The 24,172-nt window shown below is 36.3% G+C and overlaps 1 long non-coding RNA gene across 1 annotated transcript in view; it reads right to left on the bottom strand.

The window, feature by feature from the left end:
* Nucleotides 1–273: 273 nt before the first annotated feature.
* Nucleotides 274–24,172, bottom strand: part of LOC122791063 — a 123,481-nt gene continuing 99,582 nt past the window's right edge. The window contains exons 9-11 of the long non-coding RNA XR_006363067.1: nt 11,557–11,577; nt 10,262–10,282; nt 274–722 (exon numbers count right to left, since the gene is read on the bottom strand). This is a non-coding gene — a long non-coding RNA (uncharacterized LOC122791063). The remainder of the gene's footprint in view (nt 723–10,261; nt 10,283–11,556; nt 11,578–24,172) is intronic.

Below are 24,172 nucleotides of genomic sequence, written 5' to 3'. Positions count from 1 at the left end.
AGTCAGTCAATAATGCCAGATGTTAGAGATTCATACTTTACATTGTTCAGAAAATCTATTCAGAAAGTGTTATTCTATAAACTTTTTAAGTGAATTAGAGTAATATTTAAAATGTGTCCCTGATACTGGGCCTTTGTCCACCATTAATTTTATTTCTGTACAGAATTCCTGATTAGGAAGTTGAAAGGTATGGAATGATTCCTGCGAAATACAACAATACTGTTTCTCATTGAAATTTAATAAACTCTACATGAAGAAAAAGCAGATTTCACCTTGACAATTTATCTGTTTATTTCGACTTGCTAAATGCCATAAATGTTTTTATATTTTGCTTGCATTTTAAGCTGTTTTTTTAAGTAAAAGAAAGTCATTCTGCATTTATAGAAAACGCCCAGAAGTCATACTGCAACTGGAGGCTTTTAGCTTAGAGATCTTCAATGAAGGACAATAAAGTATTGCTATTAAATATATTTTTATCATGTTTGCAGATACATATTGGAGTTATCACATCTCATAAGCTCCTTTTTGAATTAGTTTTCACTTTTAAGTGCAAACATAAATATGAAAAAAAAAAAGCTGAAAAAAAAGAAGAGTGTGTTTCATTTCATTCAGTGTTTTTCAGCAGTGGGCTTGCTTGAAGCCTTCTCGACATCACCAGTGCCAGTAGCGATAATGCCAAGGGTATGATTTACGGCATGTGTAACAGGTGTGTGGTCGAAACTCTAAATATTAGTAGAACAAAAGATTTAAAACTGGATTAGTATTCTTATTTTCACTGTATTTCTCAAGTTGATTCAAGACAAACATTACCTTACACCGAGCTTCAGTCCAGTAAGCAATATTTACAACATGTAAATCAAACATGGTTGCAGCTTTCTTAGGACAACTTAGCTAGACTGAATACCTCTGGACAGGTTCTACTGGTACAGGAATAGTGCAAGAGCAGTAACATAAACGTATGGACAAGTGGCTGTAGGCTTGACATGACCATATTGTCTAGACTGACCCTGCCAAAACTGGTTAACACACTGCCCATTTATGTTAGCAACAGTGTTCTCTTCAATGCAACACCTGGAATTTGTAGCACAGATTTCAACATCACTGACACTGTATAGGACAGCAACTTGAGCTGTGTAACACTCCTGTATATTATGCTATTTCAGAACCGTTAATACTAGCAAAATTATGACTTGACATGAAGCTGAGTGCCTGGATTAATAAGCAGAATACTACCAGCTGCAGATTAACTCACGTGAAGAAACTTAAAACTATTTTGTAGTGAAAGTGTAAATTATTTTCACTGGTGTGTCAATGTGCTGTGACTCTTTTTTGGGGAGGAATGGGAAAGGCCATATACTGCATGAAGGTGAATTAAGGAATGCGAAACATCTGTTGTTCAATTAGCAGAAAGAGTCACTCAGTCTCATAATAGTATGTCTGACAAGTGAAGCTAACCGCTTTACCTACTTTGCAGTTTAGACACAGACTAACTACCAGGAGCATAACCCTGAACCAGGGGGAATGGTAAACATGAAAGAATCAAATGGGTTTAAATGCTGATATGTTAGAAATGACCAGCTTTCTCTAAAAAGACATTTTTCACTGTTATGGCTCTTAATCTGTAATGGGTTCCAATCCTTGGCAAAGTCCTTGTTTTGAGCAGTTACTAAAAGAGATACTAATGTTCCACTTGCCAGGAAAAATGCCAGTAAAGGCCAAATTTGAAGTATCTGAGTATTGAAAAAAATTATTTTCATGGAATTTGACATTATTGACTATTGCACTCATTCCCCATAATTTGTATTTCTTCTTAAATTTACCACTTATAAATACTGCAGATTTACTTACTGAGTGGTCTGTACTTAGAATCGATTTTAAGACAGATAGACTGATAGATGTGTGTGTGTGTGTGTGTGTGGGGAGTATTTATATACACTAAAATTATAATGGAAACTTGGAAATGACCAGAAATTACAATTAAACATGATGGAGTCTCAATGCTGCTACTAACACAAAGTTCTCTACCTGATGAAAATGCAGTTTCATTTTTTAATAAATATAGGTCAGCATCCCTTTTAAACTAGTCATTAGATAGTCTTTGGAAAACAACTTATACCTTCCACTAAATTCAGTGGTACTGCAGATGCTATATCCTTCCTCATCTGGGCCCATCCAAGCCTTCCAAGGCAGCACTTGGGGTGCCCATTTAATGGGTGCTGTAAGTTACTTTTCCTCATAAAGCAATGTATTTTGGGGTAAAGATAATTATGCAAGTTCACATGTAATCACATATATTCTTATAGTTATCTTACATATATATTTATTTATAGTTATCTTCATTGTGTACTATCTAGACGGTCTCAATGCATCTAAGCTAAAAATGTGTTACCGTGGACTACTACATTGCATGGTCTCAGTACACTGCTTATAATGCTGTTATACATTACACTGTTTGCTGTATGTCAGACTGGCCTATATTAAATTATTTCCAAGCAGAGGTCACAATATGTATATCTCAGCACACCGATTACACCTCATCATGCCAACTTGGTAAATACTTTATTGGACTGGTGCTGTTTACAGGTTTTGGAAAAGCGTTGCTTTTATTGTGAGCTATGTACAATAATGTGGTATTTGGTATCACATCAATTACACAAAAGTGATATAAGGAACAGTCTAATGACGGTGGAAAGGGTTCCAGGACACAAGTGGTGGTAAGTGGTAGGCAATACATAAATAAATTGTTCCATATGGAAACATGATTTAACAGTGCAGCGAGGACCATGGAAGAAACCATCAGAAGGACCAATGAAGCATCTACAATGGGCTGGCAGATAGAGAAGCATACCTCCTTCTAAAGATTTAGCAGTGTTCAAATCTAGGAAAGTAAACAATAGGATATAGCAGTTCAACTGATATCTGCGGGAATGGAGAGGATGGGTTGGAAGGGTCCAACATGGTGTATTACTGCAGTAGGACATGGGGCAAACAAAAGGTGCTCTTTATGCATAACGTCCATCTTACAACATGGGAAAGAAGCAGTGCAGTTTAAATAATAAGGGTACAAGGAAACTATTTTATCTTTCAAATGAGGAGGAATCAGACGCAAAGAAAGAGAGTACAATGGAGCAGAGGAAACAGGAATGAGTATAAAATTAATAAGGAGATGAAAGGGAAACAATAATGCATAAAGGTATAAAGAGCTAAGGAAACAAAATGAAAAAAACGTCAGTCCTAACAAAGGTGGGGGTGGTGGTGGGGTGCATGAATAGAAACATGCATCATCGAAGATGGGAAATGACAAATTATTATCCCAAGGTTTAAGATACTAAGGAATGATGATAACGTGAGTAAATCAAGGGTATTTGATGACGAGTAAGGACTATTAAAATTACTGGCTTAGAGGTCAAGGTGGAAAAGGAAAAGGAGCAGCTAGTGCCAGGTACCATCTGCAGGTTAACTGATGCTTTGAAGAAGCATAATCAGACGGGGAGTATTAAGGAAAGGGGCATGCAGGCAATAGGAATAGATTAATAGTAAGGTAGCTTTCCTGACTCTTGAAATGAACTAGAAAATTCCACCATCAAGGTGAGGGTGGGGAGGGGTGGGAAAAGGAAATTAATGAGGCTGTTGAACAGAAGGGTTTGCATAGCTGGTACAAGAAACCACCAGCATGTGTAGAACAGATAATACGGTGCTGGGGTAGAGTAGTGGTAGTACAACACAGAGTGCTAAAGATCTTCGGTACATAAAAAAAAATTCCTTTTTAAACTTTTACAAACTACTTGTTACAATGTACCAGCTGTACAGTTTGTGCTACCCAGAGTGCTGAAGTACTTTAATACCAAAAAATTATTTTCTTTTTAAACCTGCTGCAAACTGCTTGCTAGAATATAACAAGCAGCTACTACAGTTAATGCCAGACACATGGATGAGTGCTACAGTACTTCAGTACTAAAAAAAAAAAGTTCCTTTTGAAACTGCAGCAGCAAGTACAGCATGCTAAACACAATTCAGTTTCTGATCAGAAATTCAGTATGGCATTCACTGCAGGCAATGCTTCGAAGACTAATTTATATCTATAGATCACACCTTCTAGTACTTTTTACACTAGGCAGCCGCACCGTTCACCACACCCTAGCTAATTTACTGCTATAATTGGAGATTAATAACTCCTGGGACTGTGTACAACCTGGAAGGGGGGATTAACATCAGAAAAAATGAAGAAGACTTCATGACAGATGTAACTCCAGCAGTTAACCACAAAGCTGTTGGGCTATACCTCCATGCCCATACAGTGTCGTGCAAAGTGGGTAATCCCCCCCCCCCTTTCTGTAAATCACTGATGAGGACTTTGGGATAGTTTAGCCAGCTTTGCAAATCATATACTGAAAAAGATACAAACATAGTAGTGGGGATATATGGGGCAAAAGAGGTTTACTATCAAAATGTTGAACAACACTTACATGGATTTCGGAATCTCATAATCAAATGGGTGACTGGTAAAAACAGCAAACCAAAATGGTCCGAGTTCATTAAATCTAAAGCAAGGAAGAGATTGGTTCCTATAAAATTACTGCTGACTTGAACTGTGATTTTAAAGGAACAGTCAAATTGGTTCAAATGTCAAACATCATTTTTACCACTTTTCACATATGGTAAAAACAACGTTCACAAATTCAACCATATGAGTCGATGAAATTACTCAAATGTGTTGTGTCATTCAACATTGTAATAGTAAATCGGCAAAAGGAAAGTTGTATGAAGCATGGCTAGACAGGCTGTGGCTATTTACTTTAAATGATATTTTGTATACTATAGATGGAACTCTACCCACAACCTTCATATAATCCAAATTGGTCTTAAAAATATTCCAGTTCTTTTCTATAATACTTCTGATATCATAAAAAATCTCTGTTGTAGGTTAACATAAGTGCCTTCCCAAAACTGACATTTAAATTCTTATTATTTTCACTCACGGGGGGGTAGAATTCCTACGCAAATCCAATAAAGGGGTAAAATGACCATTCACCCTCTTATTTTGTGCTTCCTGAAAGATGTCTTTTAGTAGGGGACCTGGATATCCCCTTCTTTCTAACATTTCTTTTAGAATGTTACATTGTACCTGAAATTCTGCATTGTCTGTTATAATTCGGGCCAATCTAACATATTTTCCCTTAACCAGCGATTTTTTTCTGGTGAAGGGGGTGCCAACTATTGTAATGCAATGTGTTAGAATAGGTTGGCTTTTTATAAATGTTGGAATCAAATTTACTTTCCAATTTGTTCTTAATTATAGTAACATCTAAATAGCTGACAGATTCGTCAGAACAAGACACAGTGAAGGACAAAAAATCAGTGGTGGTATGGAGGTACTAAAGAAACTTTTCCAGATTTTTCCATTGAGCCGATCCAAAAAATTATATCATCAAGTTATCTTCAGTACAATGACCATGATTTACTATAACAAGAGGAGAGGACATAGTTTCCCAAAATGCAAGAACAAGGTTAGCAAAAATGGGGCGCATGTCACCTCCATTACTACACCTTTCTTATGTCTGAAATACTGTTGGTCAAATACTCTAAAATTATTCTCTAACACGACTTCCATTAAAGATCTTAATGTTAAAACCTTAATGTCGTTAAGTTTTGAATTTTTACATAACTATTGGTAAAACCATTCAGGGATGACTGAATATAGGTCTTTAACATCAATGGTGACAAAAATAATACAGTTCCTATAAAGTTCATCTGATAACTTGAGTAAGAAGTCCCAAAGAATCTTTAAAACAAAAAAGTAAGCTTCTAGCAAATGTTTAGTATGATGGTCTATATATTTGGCTATGGGAAAGGTCTTTGAAGCCTTTGCAATGACTATAGGTCTAAAAGGTGGGGTTAGTTGTGATGAACAGCAATGACTACAACAACAAAATGTTCACTTTACTATTTACTGATACCTATGGAGAATCAAGTATCAATGAAGTGAACATTTCTTACCATAACATTGATTTGTCACTTGAAGATTTATTTATTAATGAACAGATTTCTCCCTCAGACTACAAATTTCTTAAGGTTTCTAACCCTAGGATTCTCGTGTTTTTTGAATTCCAAAAATTCATAAAAACATTGCAGACGGCTTAGCATGAATTAAATCATGCTGAGAAATAATTAGTGTCAAATTAAACCTGAAATATAGGGGTCATATCTTATCATTAGAAGGCTAGAAGCCAGCTATTGAAAATATAAATGTCATAGTGCAGATATCTTAAGAGGACAAATAAAGTCTCAAGAAGGTTTTAGAAATTGCACAGTATCTTTCTAATGTTATTCCAGACATCCCAGATTTGAATTTGCCATTGAGAAAATTACTAGAATATGACACAGAATGGACTGCAATACAAACCAAGAAAAGATCTATACAATGCATAAACAGCTATCATAGGTTCATAGGTTAGTACTAGGCTAACTGCCCTTGCAAGCCATTGTAAGCCTAGCCAATTATCCCTTGTGAGACTCAAACCCTGCATCTTGTGTTTGTAAGGCAAACACCTTGACCATTAGGCCACCCTATCAACTGAAATACCTTCAGTGACACAGTTTGATATGGTAAAAGTTCTGTTTATCTGGCAAGAGCATTTACAAAAATAGGTAATATGATCTGTCAGAAAAATTGTTGCTTGCTAGAATGTATTGATGTGAAAGCTCCACAAATATATTTGTGGGAAAGCTGTGCTGGTAGAAATATACCATAAGCCACTTCATATGGTATTTAAGAAATCCTTGTATACGGGACTCTCAAAATTACAACAGATGTTACTGATCTAGACATCCAAATGTATATAACAGATGAGTTGATTGAAATAAAATGACATGTGGCTTGCTAGAGGAAGAACTGGAAGGCAACTAGATAATTCTACAGTTGCCTATAACTGAACAAGAAGGTGAAACACCTTCAGAATTGTACTAATAGAGACTGAGAGATGAAAATGCATTAATATTTAGCAATGGCCAGAGAAAAAAGTTTGCTGTAAAGACAGAAACAGAACTACTAATTTAAAGAAGAAATTGGCTGAATATAAGATCTAATGCTTAAAGTATATAAAATGCTATTGCTACTGCACAAAATAAGCCATGGAAAAAATCCTGGCAAGAATGTAGGAATCACATCAGAAAAATGTGAAGTGTATATAAAGAGCTTGAGATTTGTTAACCAGGCTAGGCATGTTAATACAGATTTAACAAGAAATTTAAATCTGTCCTACCTGCAGCACACTTCATAGCAATATTCTAAGACAAGACATGATTTTGTATTACAGGCTAATTGTTGAGGATTTGCCTCACTTCAGAGAGCATGTGTTTATAATATTCATTGACTACTAGTTAAAATTTCTAATGTTAATTACATTACAGATTACATAATGTGTTAGTATTATCAATGCACTTAAAGATGTGCTTTCATATATGGAGTATCTGATGTAGTTGTCTATGATAATGATTCTTGGCATGTACATTTAGAACTCAAGATATTTTCAGAGTAATGGACATTTAAACATGTAACCAAAACAAGGAGTACAAATGCGAACCAAACAACTGGTGACCACAAAAACACACAGTTGAAGGGAAGTAAACTCCGGACTCTCGAACCGTGTAAAGTATTTTATTGTATATAAAACAACATATACCGTTATACGCTTAATGAATCACCGCGTTTTTCATCCATTAACACAGACTTCATCAGACAAACGAAAGACTTAATTACATTGCTTTTATACAGACAATTAACATTTGAATAGACCAATAGCTTTTGTTAATCAAACTCATTAATATGTAAACATACCCTTCGGAAATGCTGACATTTAAACATATGAGATGTAGTGAAAAGTATTCCTGGTGTGATGACCAAGTGAAGAGGACAGTTCAAACAGCAGAAAATATGCAGTTGCTCTTTTACAAACATACATCTAACTTTGTTGGAATGTAGAAATGTTCCCTTTAGACGTATATCTATCACCTACTCACCTTCTGAAAGGCTGCAGACTGCAATGCTTACCTCTGCTGTGTTACTTCATATGAAAAGTATGAAATTAAGTACAAAAGAAACAAAGAAAAGAAGCCTAGGCAAATTTCTACTATGTCATAAAAACAGGATTTCTATCATCTTTGAAACAGAGGGACTTAATGGGAATACAGCAAAATTACAAAGAAAAGCAGACAGAAAGACTAGTTGTTAAGAAGCCAAGATCTTTCATTTTTCATACCTAAGTAAGCTGATAGAAAATAAATTGAGACATTTATTCAGAATACATGTATCCAAAAATACAAGATTTGCTTTAGAGAAACCTCCAGCAAAGAGGCACATCAAGCAATTACTGAGAGATATCTGAAAAGCTGCCTACAGAGGTATTTCCAGAAGCATTAGTGGATGACACAAGAAGTTTTTGGGTCTATATTACGTGATCGAATGGTTAGGTGATCAAACATGTAAACATCGACCACGTAATATCGAAAGCAAAAAACAGTGAATGGCCAATTTAATGCAGGGAAAGATTTCCCTTGGCCATTTGCTGGATTTTGCCATTTTCTCCACTGTGCAGCGATCTTAGAGTTGGAATATTTAGTTAAGGAGTGTGCCCCCCACGTCATGAGGTGTGGGGGGCAAAGCCCTCCACTTAATTTGACTGTAAAGTTTTTTTTTTTTTGTGGCGGATGGTAAAGTTTCCTGGTAGCATTTGCTGTTTTGCAGTTCGCTATTACGTGGTCGATGTTTAGGTGTTTGATGACCTCAGCATTCGATCATGTAATATAGACCCGAATATTTCATGTGAATTTAGAACAGTCTGATAGATTGTTTGAAAAACACATTCATGATGCAGTTCCACGTGGATCAGCAGTAGGTGTATATACAATGGACTGTCCCAGTGTTAAGGAGGCTAGCAGGAAGCTCTAGACTTCTACAAAGGGCAGAAAGCTCTGATACGTATTTTCAAGTGCCTATAAATACTATATTAATACAATGTTTTGGTTTAGTACACATGCAGTGCTGAATGAAAACACTAAAAAGATGAAGAGTGAGATGTCCTTCCATTTGAAAAGTAGTGTTTTAGTGAAATATTGAAAGGAATCAAAGTTTACTAATTTTGCAATCATGTCTTTACAAGATTAAGCAGCTATTTTCTGCATATATTTAAATTATGATTTCATTAGATTAAGAATGAGTTTTATCTTAAAAGGTGAGCATGTACTATATAGTTGTACAGTTTTAAGAACCTGATGCCTTAGTTAATGTATCAATTAATAAAATGTGTATCATATTGTCTGATTTGCTGTATACGTGTGCAGTCTAAAATTGTTGCTGTTGAAGATGTTTGCATACAGCTCATCTCTGTCTTGTTTTTTTCAACCATCCTAATATACCAAATGCTATATAATGTTCGTATCTCACTCCCACATTTACTTAGTTCTGTGAAAACCAAGTCATAAAGCCTTGCACCTTAGTTAAAATAAATGTCATACAAAACCTATCCTAAAAAAAACACTAAAATGGAGACGGAAATGTTAAAGCATGGATTTGGTTGTAAAATACACTTTTCCCTAACTATTATGAAACAATAATATTTCACATTGTGAAAGAGATGTAAATTATACGATTGAAATATGTACTAAAATAGCAAGCACTTCAGTGTCAGAGAATTTTACAAACTGCTAACAGTACAAATACTCTGTCAGAAGTTATATTATTATATTGGTCTTTCCTGTGAGTCAGTGGATAGAATGGATATGTTTGTATATGTTTACTACGTCAAACAGTCCATTTCTGTTCAAACATTCATAAAACAACACGTAGATTAGCAGCTGGTTCACTTCTTGGACATTTTTGTTTTTTGCATGGATTAACAACAGTTTAGTTATCTTACATAAATTAGAAGTTTTTTTTTCTTTTAATTTAATCTTATGGTATTTTTTACATATACTGATGTAAACAGACAAAATCAATGATTCACAGGTTTATCTGCACCACCTGAAAACTTATTTGATAAGCTGCATCTTGTTGTATTACCTTTTAGTTCTGTTCTAAATTACTTTCTGTGGACTGTCTGATAAATTGTTCTTTAATGCTGTGACATTATGTTAATGTTCCTATATTGCTAATGAAAAGTCCTGAGAGGTAAATATAGAAACCAATTATGAGATGTGGTATAAGATTTATCCATTTAGCACTCTGCAAAATGTGAAACATGCAGGCATTATTTTGACAACTTACCTCTTCTGCAAACACGGATCCCTGTGTTGGAAAAAAAAAAACATTTTAATTTCCCTTACTTATATACCTATAAACATTTTTATAGCATGGATATTTTGCATCAGTTTTCCTGCTTTTCCTTTATTTCATCCCTGACTTTTCAAACTACACTCCTTACAACATTTGTGACTACAAAGCAAATTTTTACTTAATGCCGAATATTTTCTGCTTCATTATCAAAAGCTCTTGGGATAAACTGAAGACAACAGACACACCTACAATTGTTTTATTGCTGTTGCTTAATATCATTTGTGCAAGTGGACAGCATCTGCATCTTATACATTACTGCTGTCTAAGGAAAAGAAGGTAGTATGAAGGGGTAAACACAGCTACCAACTGCAGCAACCACACATTATCATAGACCACCAATTGTTATCCTGGGGACAGAGGTACAAGAAGGTGATGGCACATAAGGAAAGTAGAAGTAGACACACGAACAACAGAAAAGTAAAAGGAATAGGAAAGGCATGTGATCATCACCTCAGCCTTAGGTAACAAGTATAATACATGTGAAAAGTTTTCTGCTTGCAAGTGTGCCTTTTCTATCTTTTGCAGATTCTTAAAGTTTAAAATAAATTATCACTGTCTTAAATGACTGAAACATATTTGCTCTATATCAGACATCCTTATTATTTCATGGTATGTAATTTGTGAAGTAGTCTGTGACAAAAAGGAACTAATATACATATATACATACTGCTTGGTTTCATATGACTTGTCCAATGCTATCATATTGGTTCTTCTAAAAAAACAAACATTCTCCATCTTAAAAGTAATTGCCAGTCATTTTCTCCTTATAAACAAATGCCTCTAATTAACTTGTTTAGTTTCATTAGCTCATCCCCTGTAATAAGCACTTGTCAGCTTATGCGGTACACTGAATGCTGTCAATAAAACTCTTCTTCCTATACAGAATAATCTATACCATATTAAATACAGCAATAGTATGGTAATTTCTGATCTTGGCTTTCTGCTGAATGCAAACATTCAGTGCAAATCAGAGAGATATATTGGTACTATGGAAGGCTACAAATAAAACCTGGTGCCACACACTATTTCTGACACTACAGCAGGGCATTAGAATTCTCATAAATACTGCTAAACTTCTATTTCCAAGGTTGAACAAAATTGTTTCTTATCAAGATATACTAAGCATGTGAGTTCAGGCTTTCTAGCAAGTTTATTTATTTCTTGATAAAATCTTCCATTACACTTTAAGATTTTTATAATAATTCTAGTAATATTGATTTACTTACATTGGCCACAGCTTTTTTTGTCTGGAAAAAGAAGAATCAGAAAAAAATAACTTTGTATATATTTACATACATGTTTACACATATACAGAACCACACACATACACACAGTCCCCTGTTCCCAGCCCAATCTATACACCTACAGTGCTATGTAGCTACCAGTACATTTCTTTATACCCACATGGAATGCTATAGTGAAGTAAGGAATACTATATTTTGATAAAATCTCCGGCACAGAAAATATATGCATGTTAATAGGAAAAGCAGAATATTTTCATAGTCACTCAAGTATAGTGGTGATCTTTCAGCAAGCAGGTCCGCATGATGAAATACGATCCTTAAGGGGAACTAAATACAAGGTAAAAAATTTGGCAATTGATGAGATCCCTCTGATGGTGAGGACAACAGCTTCAGTAGAACTTTCACATAAAACAGAAAAAAGCAACATCTCAAAGCATTTATTACCAAGATATGCAGGCAAATGTAAATTGTACAGGGATATAGTCTTTTAGGTAAATGCAACTTATACAGGAGTATGCACCAAGGCCAGAGGAGGTTTGCATATACTAATCTGTGTTGTAAACGTAGAATGGTAGCTGTGTTAGAGAATTAGCTTTGTGTTTGTGAAGTAGGTCTGCATCTGCTCTGAAAAAATGTAAAATGTATTGTGATATAGCTCATATAATTAATGTGTTTGCTAAGCCAGGTTACTCATACTTTTTTTGTGCTGCAGCGTGATTGAGCAGTTGGGTCAAGTATATAAAAGAAAAATAAAAGCTGAACGCTATTGAAGACACTTCTGGAGCTTAATAGGCCTACTATAACTTGTGACAGAGAACTGATAGTAACTCTTGCTAAGGAATGACATACAGGATTATGATCAAGTCACTGATCAAGCCAAACTGTTAGGTGTCTGAGATACAGATATCAAGAAATTCACCATAAGAATGCAATGTGAAATGACGTTTGAGAGGTCATGCCAGGAACACAAAGCTAAGTTGTGACTAGAGAAACTAGATCATAATTCCAGGTAGTAAATGAGGCTTTATCTTTTCGTTGTACTGCAAGTTACAGAAAGAAATAAGGATACAGCTGTGAAGTGCTTTACAGCTTTGAAAGCCACAGAACACTGAGCTACTACACAGAGTATATAAAGTTAACCATCCCAATATGAACCAAACAGCTTTAAAAACTCAGACACTTTGCTCTGCCTCACTTTTTGTTTAAAAGTGTGGCAGAGTAAAGTGCCTAAAAGCTTTTAAAGCTGTTCTAGTTTCTTGCTGTTATTCTGCAGTAGCTGGCAACAACCATTTGTCACTTTGCTTGAGACCAGAAAAGCCTGTCTTTTTCTTAAATTCAGAGGGCAGTCTCAGTGCTCCTTGAGCTTTGCAGTAATAAAGCAGTTGCACTCAGCAGAATGTAATGTTTAGCCATAACATATCTGAAGCTGGTGTAAGTAAAGTCAGCACTGTAACCCCCTTATAACTGGAATTGTTTAATAATACTGGAAGAAGATGTAAACAAAAGGGAAAACACAAAACTGCAGCAAAGAATCACACAAATGACATACATGAAATAACTGAGTACCTTCCACATCATCTGATGTAAATGCTCAGAAAGAGCATGATCAACATAAAAATAAAAAAATAAAATTAAACCCAAATGTAATAATAAATATTGTCTAACATAATATAAATTAGTGTTATCCCTCTGAATGAGTATAACTAATCTTTTTATATTACTAACTGTAATTTGTGTAGTAGATAAACCCCCTGTTTATCCTTCTTATCAACAGGATTATTATTTATAGGGGAAAAGTACAGTCTAAAAACTTTTTTGCTGGTTCAAAGCATTTGGCAGTTTGCATTCCATGAAGACACAGAATAAGACTGAAATAGAAGAGCTATCCAACATTATGGAATTATAAAAAAAATTATATTGCAGAATGAAACAACAGCTATTTTCAGTCCTAACTCAGTTTAACAGAATTATACTGTCATACAGATAATTTTTACCTTTCTCTTACTGAATACTATCCAAATGTTGCTGATATATGTTAGACCATAATATTAGTTTCAGCTAAAGACAACATTTTTATCATTGAATATTTTACATGGAAATTTATACATAGGATATTTCTGACATGCAAAAGGGAAGTATAGATAATAAGGATAATAACTACTGCTGGAGATGCAACTCAGTTGCATGTAAAGAAACAAAACAAACACACTATCTATCTATATATCTATAAGTTTACTATCAAAATGAGTACACGTTAGATGAAAACGGGAATGTCGAACAGTTGGATGATTCCCGTTTCGTCTAACCTGCAGTAGTGCGAGGTGCAGTTTTGTGACTGTCACAGTGCATTCGCACACCTGTCATCTGCGTTATGAATACAGATCGTGGTACAGTGGGGATCAGGAAATTACCCTTTTTCCCCACCGGAGTAGGATCTCAGAGTTGGAATATATTATTTGCAGGGGGGTGTGGTGGGCTCAGGGGGAGCTTGTCCTCCTGCAAAAACAGGCATTTCTGTGTTGTGCAGTACACATGTACTGCTTACAAGTTCAACTTACAGTGGTGTTGAGTAATCAGCAGGGGCAGGCATATGTTGAATAATGTCGATTCTTCGAATTTGGCATTATATTTGACATTGTGACTGTGTTCCTCTGCTGATTTACAGATAAATGATTCATGCAAATGACCAGATTTTATACTGGAGTTCAGGATTTTGATAGTAAACCTACACACACACACACATATATATATATATATATATATATATATATATATCTATATATATATAGAGGGCTTCTATTAGATGACCGAAGATGCATTATATTGAATGCGTCTTGGTCAATCTTAAAACAATGAAAACACAAAATAGTGAAGTGGCTTTTAAGAGAATTCTTTCCCAGGGAAAGAATTAGCTTGGCTGCTTTTGTTACTTTGCCATTTTCGGCAACGTAGTGCGATTTTAGAGTTGGTATATTTAAGTGGGGGGGCGAAGCCCCCCACTTTATGTATTATTTAAATTTTTTTTTTTTTTGAAACAATATTTTTTTTCCCTTGGAAAAAAAAAATCACTGTTCTGAGCTTTCGAGATTGTAAGCTTTTGCTTACATGGGTTCGATTATTCATCATTAGCTTTTTTAAACGTTCGATGATATAATATAGACCCTATATATATCTGTAAACACACACACACACGTGGATCTATGTTGTTACGCAGAAATGACAGATCTTTGAACCGCATATGGTTGAGACCATATCGAAGTTACATAATGTCAAAAACTAAAAAAAAATAATAAAATAATGTCTTTTTGCAGGTGGGCAAGCTCCCTGAACCCCCATGTGGTGGGCTTTCCACTACACAACTCCTGCTAATTATATATCTCAACTGAGATCACATTGTAATGGGGAAAGAGTAAATTCTCTGATCCCCACAGTGGCATGATCTCCATACAACTGATTCAGCTTTTCTGAAAGTCTGTCATATGGTCTGGACCATATAGAATTTGACTTTCTGAAAAGTTGATCTTCCAAATGGGGCCCATATCCATCCATCCATCCATCCATCCATCCATCCATCCATCCATCCATCCATCCGTCTATCTATCTATCTAAAACTGGAAACAGTTTTTCACACCATCTTTTTCTGAAATTTTGAATATAAGGCATCTACTCATTACAGGTTTATAGGCTCATCAGTTGTTACTTGGCTAATGACCACTAGGGCACATACAAGTCTAGCTGCACACCCCAAACCATTTGGGTCCTGAGTATCATGGATGTCTATATAGAGGTGTGAAACATTAGTAGGGAGGTAACTAAAGATTTGTAGGAGGGAGTGTTAGGATAATACTTTTCTTATTGATGACTTCTGTCCATAAATGACACGGGGGGCCAGACCAGGGGTAAATTTACAATTTCCCATGCAATTATCAAGGTCTCCTTTGAATAGGGTCAGAGATGAACTCTGTTTTACATGGATGGGGAGCTTAGTCCAAAGTGCACAAATCCTTTGGGACACTTATCTGTCTCTCCAACAGTTTCTGTTTATGTCACATGAGAAGTTCAGATCCCTGGATCTAATGTTTCTGGTGCTATTTATTAGCAGATGTACAGCAGGTCCATCATGGCTGGGTCTGAGGAAACCCTAAAAATCAGGCAAAGATCCCCTCTCGGCATGCTCTAAGAGACTGAATAGAGAGATAGAGCCTTTAGGCTATCAGTGGAGAACAGGCTATTCATGCTCTAAATTCTCCTGGTAAGAAACTTTTGTGGACATTCCAGCTTTTGCAAGTGTCTAGTTAGATACATGTCATAGAGGGCATTGTATTCAATGATAGGTCTGATAAGGGTTGAGCAGAGTGGTACTATAACTTCCTTGGAAATGGATGCCATACTTTTATCTATAAGCTGGTCAACATAGAATAATTTTCTTATTATCTTAGCTACATGCTGGTCAAAGGCCAGCTTACTGTCTACATAGGTTTTGGAGGTAGCCAGGGAAGGTGTCAGGACCCATGAAGGCAGTGTTCTTGACTTTAGTGAGTACTGCCAGTGTCTGGTCCCTGTTGATAGTTGGGAGAAGTATGTTAGAGGAGATTTCACCTGGTGGAGTTTGGGGGGGGGGGTTGGAAATTTGACCTGAATTTATCAGCCAGTGGATTTGCTATGTCACCCTGACAGGCAAAGGTGATACTGTTTGCTACTGGCTCAGCACACTGCTGTACATTACTTCTAAGTTTCAGGACATAGCTGAAGAGGGCCTTGTAATTGTCTTTAGCCTGTGAGGCTATTCTGAGCTCATATATGGCCTTGTTGGACTTAACTAGACTTCTTAGTTTCTTGTTTAGTTGTAAGAAATGAAAGGACTGTAGAATACTTGAAATAAACTGGAAATAGGGAGAAACTGGAATGAATATGTTTATCTTTTTATTCAACATAACTTTGCTGAATATGTATTATGTAGTAACAGCATACATTTGAGGTAGATATCAACAATAACTGAATCAAATCTTATGGTCTCAATTAACAGTGCTGATAAACTAAAATAGGCTGAATTATACTATGTGTAGCTTCTGCACTCATAATACTGACCATACCTTCTGCACTCATTTTCCTGTCCATAGCTTCTGCATTCACTTTACTGTCCATACCTTCCACACTCATTATACTGTCCATAGCTTCTGTACTTATTATACTGTCCATAGCGCTTGCACTCATTATACTGTCCATAGCTTCTGTGCTCACTATACTGTCCATATCTTCTGTGCTCACTGTATTGTCCATAGCTTCTGCACTCATTATACTGTCCATAGCTTCTGTACTCATTATACTGTCCATACCTTCCACACTCATTATACTGTCCATAGCTTCTGTGCTCACTATATTGTCCACAGCTTCTGTACTCATTATAATGTCCATAGCTTCTTTATTCATTATAATGTCCATAGCTTCTGTGCTCACTATACTGTCCATACCTTCCACACTCATTATACTGTCCATAGCTTTTATGCTCACAATACTGTCATTAGCGCTTGCACTCATTATACTGTCCATAGCTTCTGTACTCAGTATACTGTCCATAGCTTCTGTACTCACTATATTGTCCATAGCTTCTGTCCTCGCTATATTGTCCATAGCTTCTTTATTTATTATAATGTCCATAGCTTCTGCACTCATTATACTGTCCATATATTATGTACACAGAATTAATTTCTTTCCTTATGAATGGCAGAATTAATATTCCAAATTGCTGACTATTTGACCTGACTTCTGCACTCACTCTCATGAGTCTGTACTGAAAGTATGTGAACTGCACTGCAATGACTTTCTGCTTATCAGTCCAAACTAATTTATTGACTTCTGTGCCTGAACTATCTCCTAATAGTACCAAAACCTTTAAATTGTCTACAAGTTCTACACACCTCTTTAACCATGGTTTTCAAGCCTTGTACTATTTAAACAAGATCTGTTTGTGCTCTATGTACTTTATTTCCGTTTGCACATTTTATTTATATCAGTATTTTTGACTGAAGGTTATTTTTTTGTATCCTTTATTGAAGCATGTCTTTCTATTGAAAGTGAATTTGCTGAAACTGCATGCAAAATGTAAAATATATATATAGTCCTGCTTTAATAGAACTGCATTTCTAGATTTATACAAAGAGAATAATGTACTTAAGTCTATCAAACATTTAAATAAAACCTAATGTTACAATTCCTTCTGCGATAACTGAACAGGTATCTATTTCTGTAGTTACTTTAAAATATGAAATATAAAATGAAGACACAGACTAGACCTTACCTTTTCAGGCCTATGCAAGGTCTGTTTTATTAAATGTATTTATGTAGGATTTATTCTGGAACAATTGTTTCTGAAATCACTGAAATGGAATTTGCTTCTGTAATTACTTTATACATTTATTAATATAGTTAGTAAAGGATATTATAATGATGACTAGAACTAATATAACAGCTATAAAATAGTCTTTTTATCTTTTTACAGTTGTTTGTGACAGCACTTGTCTTAAAGGGAAATACTCTTCCTGATTTTCACTACGAGTTATTTTTCTTTTATTATATGCCCTGTTTAGGTGAGGATTCCACAAGTGGTGTTTGTTTTCAATATTTGTTTTGTGTTTATTTTTGGAAGGTATGGCAGCATCTATGAAGCCATTCACATGCTTATATAGGGTCTCTGTGAATAATTCTGTATAGGTAGCTGTGGTCTCAGGGTTAGGAGAGGCCTTGAATTTTGACAAACTGCCACTTTAAAGGATGCAGTTTGCCTTTGAATTGTTCCTAACTGCTACTGGTTTTGTTGGATTTTCCAGATTTATTTTTACTTCAACTGAGACAGCTTTGTCATCCAACCTCACTAATGAGGACATGACATAGGGGGGTGGTGGGGAGTGCAATGCTCTCCCATGTTGATGAGTACCAAATCCAGTATATTTGATCCTCTGGTTGGAGCATGCACTGATCCAGGGTGTTTGTGTTAATAAAGTCCAGGAAAAGTTGTGCCTGTAAGGAAGTGTAAGTTTCCCAGTCTACAGATGGGTAGGTAAAGTCACTCATGAATAGGGTTTTTGGGTGGATAGTGAGTGTTTCTGGTATGTGTAGGTAAGAGTTGTGAGATTATTGGGTCATAGAAAGTGAACTGTACCTAGCTATGGTATGATGAGACCTTATCTATGGTGACTTGTACATGGATGAGCTCCATGGTGTCATTCTGTTTAACCAACCTGGAGGTATGTCTGTTGCCAATGTAGATAAAGACACCTCTACCTTTGGCCCCAGTCTATGCTGTTGTTGGTCTAAATAAGTGGAAGGCACTGTAGCCTTGCACTGCCAAAGTACCTCTTAGGGTTTTAAGCCAAGTCTCAGTCATGGCACAGATATCTACATTCTCCAAAGGGAGGAGGGCTTGAAGGGGGTGGAGTTTTTTGTTTCAGCTCTGAACACTGAGCAGAAACACTTTAAGGTTGCTTTTAGTCTTTTTCACTATGTTGGTAGTTTTGAGTTTTTTTGTCATTGCCTAAAAAGGCTCTACAGGGATGGATAAAGTTTTAATCAATATCCAAAAGCCAAGCGGGGACAGGTACAGCCTTCCTTGGCAAAGCAATGTGGTATTTTGACCATGGCCTCCCATGCTGACAGATATTGGATCCTCCTGGAGTGACACCAGAAAATAGGCCCGTTATTAAATCAATCCTTTTATGTTCATATATGTGACATCATCCTTAGTGAAGGTAGAATGCTGCTCAATGCAAGGCTCATACCGATCTGCAACACATATTCCAAGCGATCCATTATGTCTCTTTTTATATAGTCCAATGAGGTATGTCTCAGGTTATTTGCATACACACAGACTATGATAGAATCATATTTGTACCTGTGGTTCAGTAACTTGAGTGTGTGCATGATATTGCAGATACTGGTTCCAGGTAGACAGCTAACCATTATCTTCTCCTTGTCTAATCTGGTGAGTGGGGCGTTTTTGTGTCGCACAATAAAGTCCCCAGTGACAAGAGTATTAGGTAAAGTACATGCTTGCCTTATGGGCTTTGCTGTTGAGGGACCATTGGGTGTAGGCTTATGTGAGGTGTTTGATGTTAATTTTGGTGTGTGCTTTAATGATGGCTGAGGAGCAGTTTTGTCATTATGTGTCTTTGGATTTGGGAAGGTTTGTTTTAAGCACCTCAACATAAGACAATCTGTATGTAAGATAAACTGTGTGTGGGAGGGATGTAGTGTGGGTATTCCTGACAACCTCATTTGTGTGGGAATTGTTTGCCTCCTAAGAAGTTGTGTATTTACACTGTTTGCATACCGTGTTGTTTTCTTTAATGATTAACTGGTTGTTTGAGAACATGAGACAATTGTTGCATTTCCTTGAGATGCCCAAATCTACCAAGCTAGCCACAGACACATTTGGAAATTGCATATCCATGTTGTCTGACCCCGTAGTAGGGATGGCTGTTTATGATTAAGGATTGGGTTTAACAGGAGTCACCTAGGGTAGTTTCCGGGGTTAAGGGAAAGATGTTATATCATGCTAGGATATGGTAGTGCTATTCAGTGTGCAAGCTAGCTGCTCTAAGATTATTTCCTCACAAAGCCACACTCTTTAAAAGGTTTTGGACCCAATCCTAACTTTATAGGGAACTTTTGCTGTCTTGGCATTTGCTACTATATAGGGTACTGCTAACTGTTGCTGCCCAGTAGACAGCTCCTTGCAAAATTGCCTGATTTATAGCACAGAAAAAAGGCTTGAAAGCTGACTCCTATGCCTCTAGCCAATAAACAACCATACTTTGACCTTGTGGTAATTTCTTAATGTAAAACCACAGCAAAAGCTGCTCTGAAGTGCAGATTAAACAACAACTAAATCCTTAGCTAATTCACCTTCTGGAGGGCACTTTGGAGATGCACAGAACTAGAAAAGCCAGCAAACAGAGAAATGACTATTTTTGCCACAAAAATTAAATAAATGCTTTAAAAATGCTCAAAGACAGTAGTGATCACTGTATAATGCAATTGTAAGTGCAGTAAAGCAAGAAAATATTCTTGTCTTGGATGTCTCTGAATGCAACTGAAACACTTTAAAAGTATTGCAGAGTTCTCTGTAAGTGAATAGAGACCCTCAAAACTTGTCTGATTTATAGCTGAGAAAAAAGGTGAAAACTGAATCCTATGCCCTTCTAGTCAATAAACAAATATACTTTGGGCTTCCTGAAGTGCTTCACAACTCAGAGAGACCAGGTAAAAAAAAAGGTTCTGCCACAAGATGGATAATCCTGGACTTTCTTAATGTAAAATCAGCTCTCAAGTGCAGATTAAAAAAACAAACAACTAAATTCCTGACTAATTTGTGCTTCTGCAAGGCAATTTGGAGACACACAGAAACTAGAAAAGCCAACAAACATAGAAATTACTATTTTTTCCACAAAATTAAATAAATGCTTTAAAATGTTCATAAACAGTAGTGATCACTGTATAAATCAAGTGCAAGTGCAGTTAATCAAAAAGATATTATTTTTTTGATAGCCCTGGATGCAGTTGAAACACTTGAAAGGCATTGTAGAGTTCTTTGTAAGTGAGCCAATGCGCTTCCTCAACTGACTCTGAAACTTTTTTAAAGGACAAGCAGAGGCCTTGTTGACATTCTATCCATGACCTGTAGTTTATTAGACCAGTGCTCTAAACCCTGAGCTACAAGGTCAAATGCAAATGTTGTTGTTGTGTCTTTCGGCTTTTTCCCAGTTAGGGGTTACCACAGCGGAACTCCGGTCCGCTAATGATTGGTAGTTGATTTTTACGTGCCGAGTTACCAGCCCTGACACACAACCTTCAACGAAGGTACGCCCATTTACGCATGTCTCCATGCAGAAGATGCTCTAGCTGAGAATCGAACCGGACAGTGTCTTACTGTGAGGCGACAAGGTCAAATGCAAGTGCAAATATTGATCGACATTTTCCTTTACTTGGAAAATATAAGGCTAGTATGGTGTGATAAGTTTGGGCCCTAGCACAGTAAAAAGTTTAAATGTACAGTTATTATCAATGTTTTTGAGTGATTTGGCACACATTATAAATAGCTTCATTTTGATTTAGATAAAGTTGTGTTTTAATTATTATTATAATAAAGTTAATACTCACTATTATACACATAAATTTTATTTTTTCTTAGGCTATACTGTCAAGTGTACTTCTCCTTGCTATGTACAAACCTCTATATTGTGACTATTCATTTCTAGTTTCTGATTGTATATTTCCAATATGGATGTATCTTAGCCTATGTATAATCCTACATACAATGTTTAATTACTATTACAGTTAAGGAGCTTTTCTCCTTGGGTCTCCACTGAAAAGGGGCTAATGGCTCAGTTGGACTAACCCAGTTAACAAATGTCAAATAAATAAAATAAATAAATAATAATCAAGAATAATTTAAATTTTTGTAATCAAATATCACTGAGTTATATCACTAGTTTGCTAAAATACTTGATATGCTATACATAATTTGTTTCAAATAAATACCATAATAAAGTTTAAAATAAAAATCACACTATAATATGATTTTACAAATATAAGCATATAGTATAACTCATGCCATATTTGTTTAGTTAATCCCAAATCAGCCAGATCACACTAAACAAAGGCAAAACACATATAGCAACAACAGTAACATTTTAGAGACTGTTAGGTAGTCGGGCAGTAGTGATAACGTGGGAATCACTCTTCACATACTGACATCTGGCCTAACATTAAGCCACTGTGTATACATTTTGCATGAAGGATGTTTGGATTCTGATGGGCCAGGTGTCACAACCTGCCTTAAAACTGGTGCATTACCACTGTCTCTCTGTGTGTGTGTACTAATGTGTACATGTGCATATGTCTGTCTCTCTCTGACAGTGCATGTGTGTATACATGTGTGTGTTTAAGTGCATGTGTGTTACTCTGAACATCAAGATTACATATGCACTGGTAGGTCAAATGACATTTGCTTGTAGGTCAGCACATTTAGGCTGAATCTGCAATTACTGTACAAGTTTTCTTACATTTTCAAACTGTACTGAGTGCATGCCTATCATAAAGCTACCCCATAATTCTCAAATGTCCAGAATTTTGCAGAATGTCCAGGTTTTTTATTCATATTTTTGGTCTGTCTGTCATAAAATGTCTGATTTTCTGGCAAATCATTGAGGACTGAAGTCTCTAAATAATGACAGACATTGAAATTTCAGAATTTATCCCTTCATAAAATACATGCTAATACAAAACCTGTTATTGTATTGACTTTCTAAGTTTATAAGAGCAATTCTTACAATTTATCCCTGATTTTGGGCCTTTGTATCCCTATTATCTTTTGGCTTTGTACAGAATTCTTGCACTAAGAAGTTAAGAGGTTTGTCCCACATGGGTCTATGTTTAGCTATCAAATGACAGGTTCGCCAAATAGCCAGTCAAGAAACACAAATCAGCAAATGAGTCATTCAGTGAAAGGCCATATGATTATATGAAACATCCTCACATGAGGAGAATTCACTGCACCCCATATCCCCCGCTAATTATATATACCAACTCCAAGATCACACTACAGTTGGGAAAGGGCAGATTTCCTTATCAATACATTAACTTTAAGTTCATAGTTCGAGCCATTTCCTGTATATTGGCCAACTATGACTGTTTGAGGATATTTTGTACAATCATATGGCCTTTTGCCAAATGGCATATTCACTGATATGTGTTTGCTGAATGGCCGTTCAGCAAACGTGCCATTTAACGCCTAAACATAGACTCGGTCCACACACTATCTCCAGTTATGTACAGGGTACAGATCCTCATTGGGAATGAACACACTATCCCCCACTGTGCACATGGTACATATTCATGAGTCCACATTCCATACTCTGTTCTTAGCTGTGCACTGGGTGCAAATCCCTTTTGGGCTCACACACTATCTCCAGTTGTGCACTGCGTATAGATCCCTAACGGACTCACACACTGTCTTCAGATGTGCACTCAAAACAGATCCGTCATGGACCCACACATTGTTTACAGTAACATACTGGGTTCTGATCACTCATGAGTCCACACACGATCTTGAGTGCAAATCCCTCATGGGTCCATATACTGTCCCCAGCTATGCACTAAGTACACATTCCATATGGGCCTCCATACTAACCCCATCTCTGCAGTGGGCGTATATCCCTCATGTTTTCACAAACTATTCCCAGCTGCGCATTGGTTTCAGATCCTCCATGGGTCAATAAACTATTCCCAGCTGTGCAATGAGTGCACATTCTTTGTGGAGCCACACACTATCTACAGTTATCTAATGAATACAGATCCCTCATGAGGCTACAGACTGTCTTCAGCTATGTTGATTTAACATGGACCAGCACTGTATTCTCAGCTGTTCATTGGATATAGATCTCTCATAGGCTCACACACCAGCCCTTGCTCTGTGCTGGGTACAGAACTCTTGTATGCCCATGTGCTGTTACCAGTTGTATAATAAGTATGACCCTCTCAAAGGCCCACATGCTATCATCCACTATGTAGTAGGTCTAACCCCTAATGGGCCCACATGTTA

Source organism: Protopterus annectens, chromosome 16.part0 (assembly GCF_019279795.1).
Source record: "Protopterus annectens isolate FY-2018-M chromosome 16.part0, PAN1.0, whole genome shotgun sequence".
NCBI lineage: Eukaryota > Metazoa > Chordata > Ceratodontiformes > Protopteridae > Protopterus > Protopterus annectens.
This window is presented reverse-complemented; position numbering and strand designations above follow the sequence as displayed.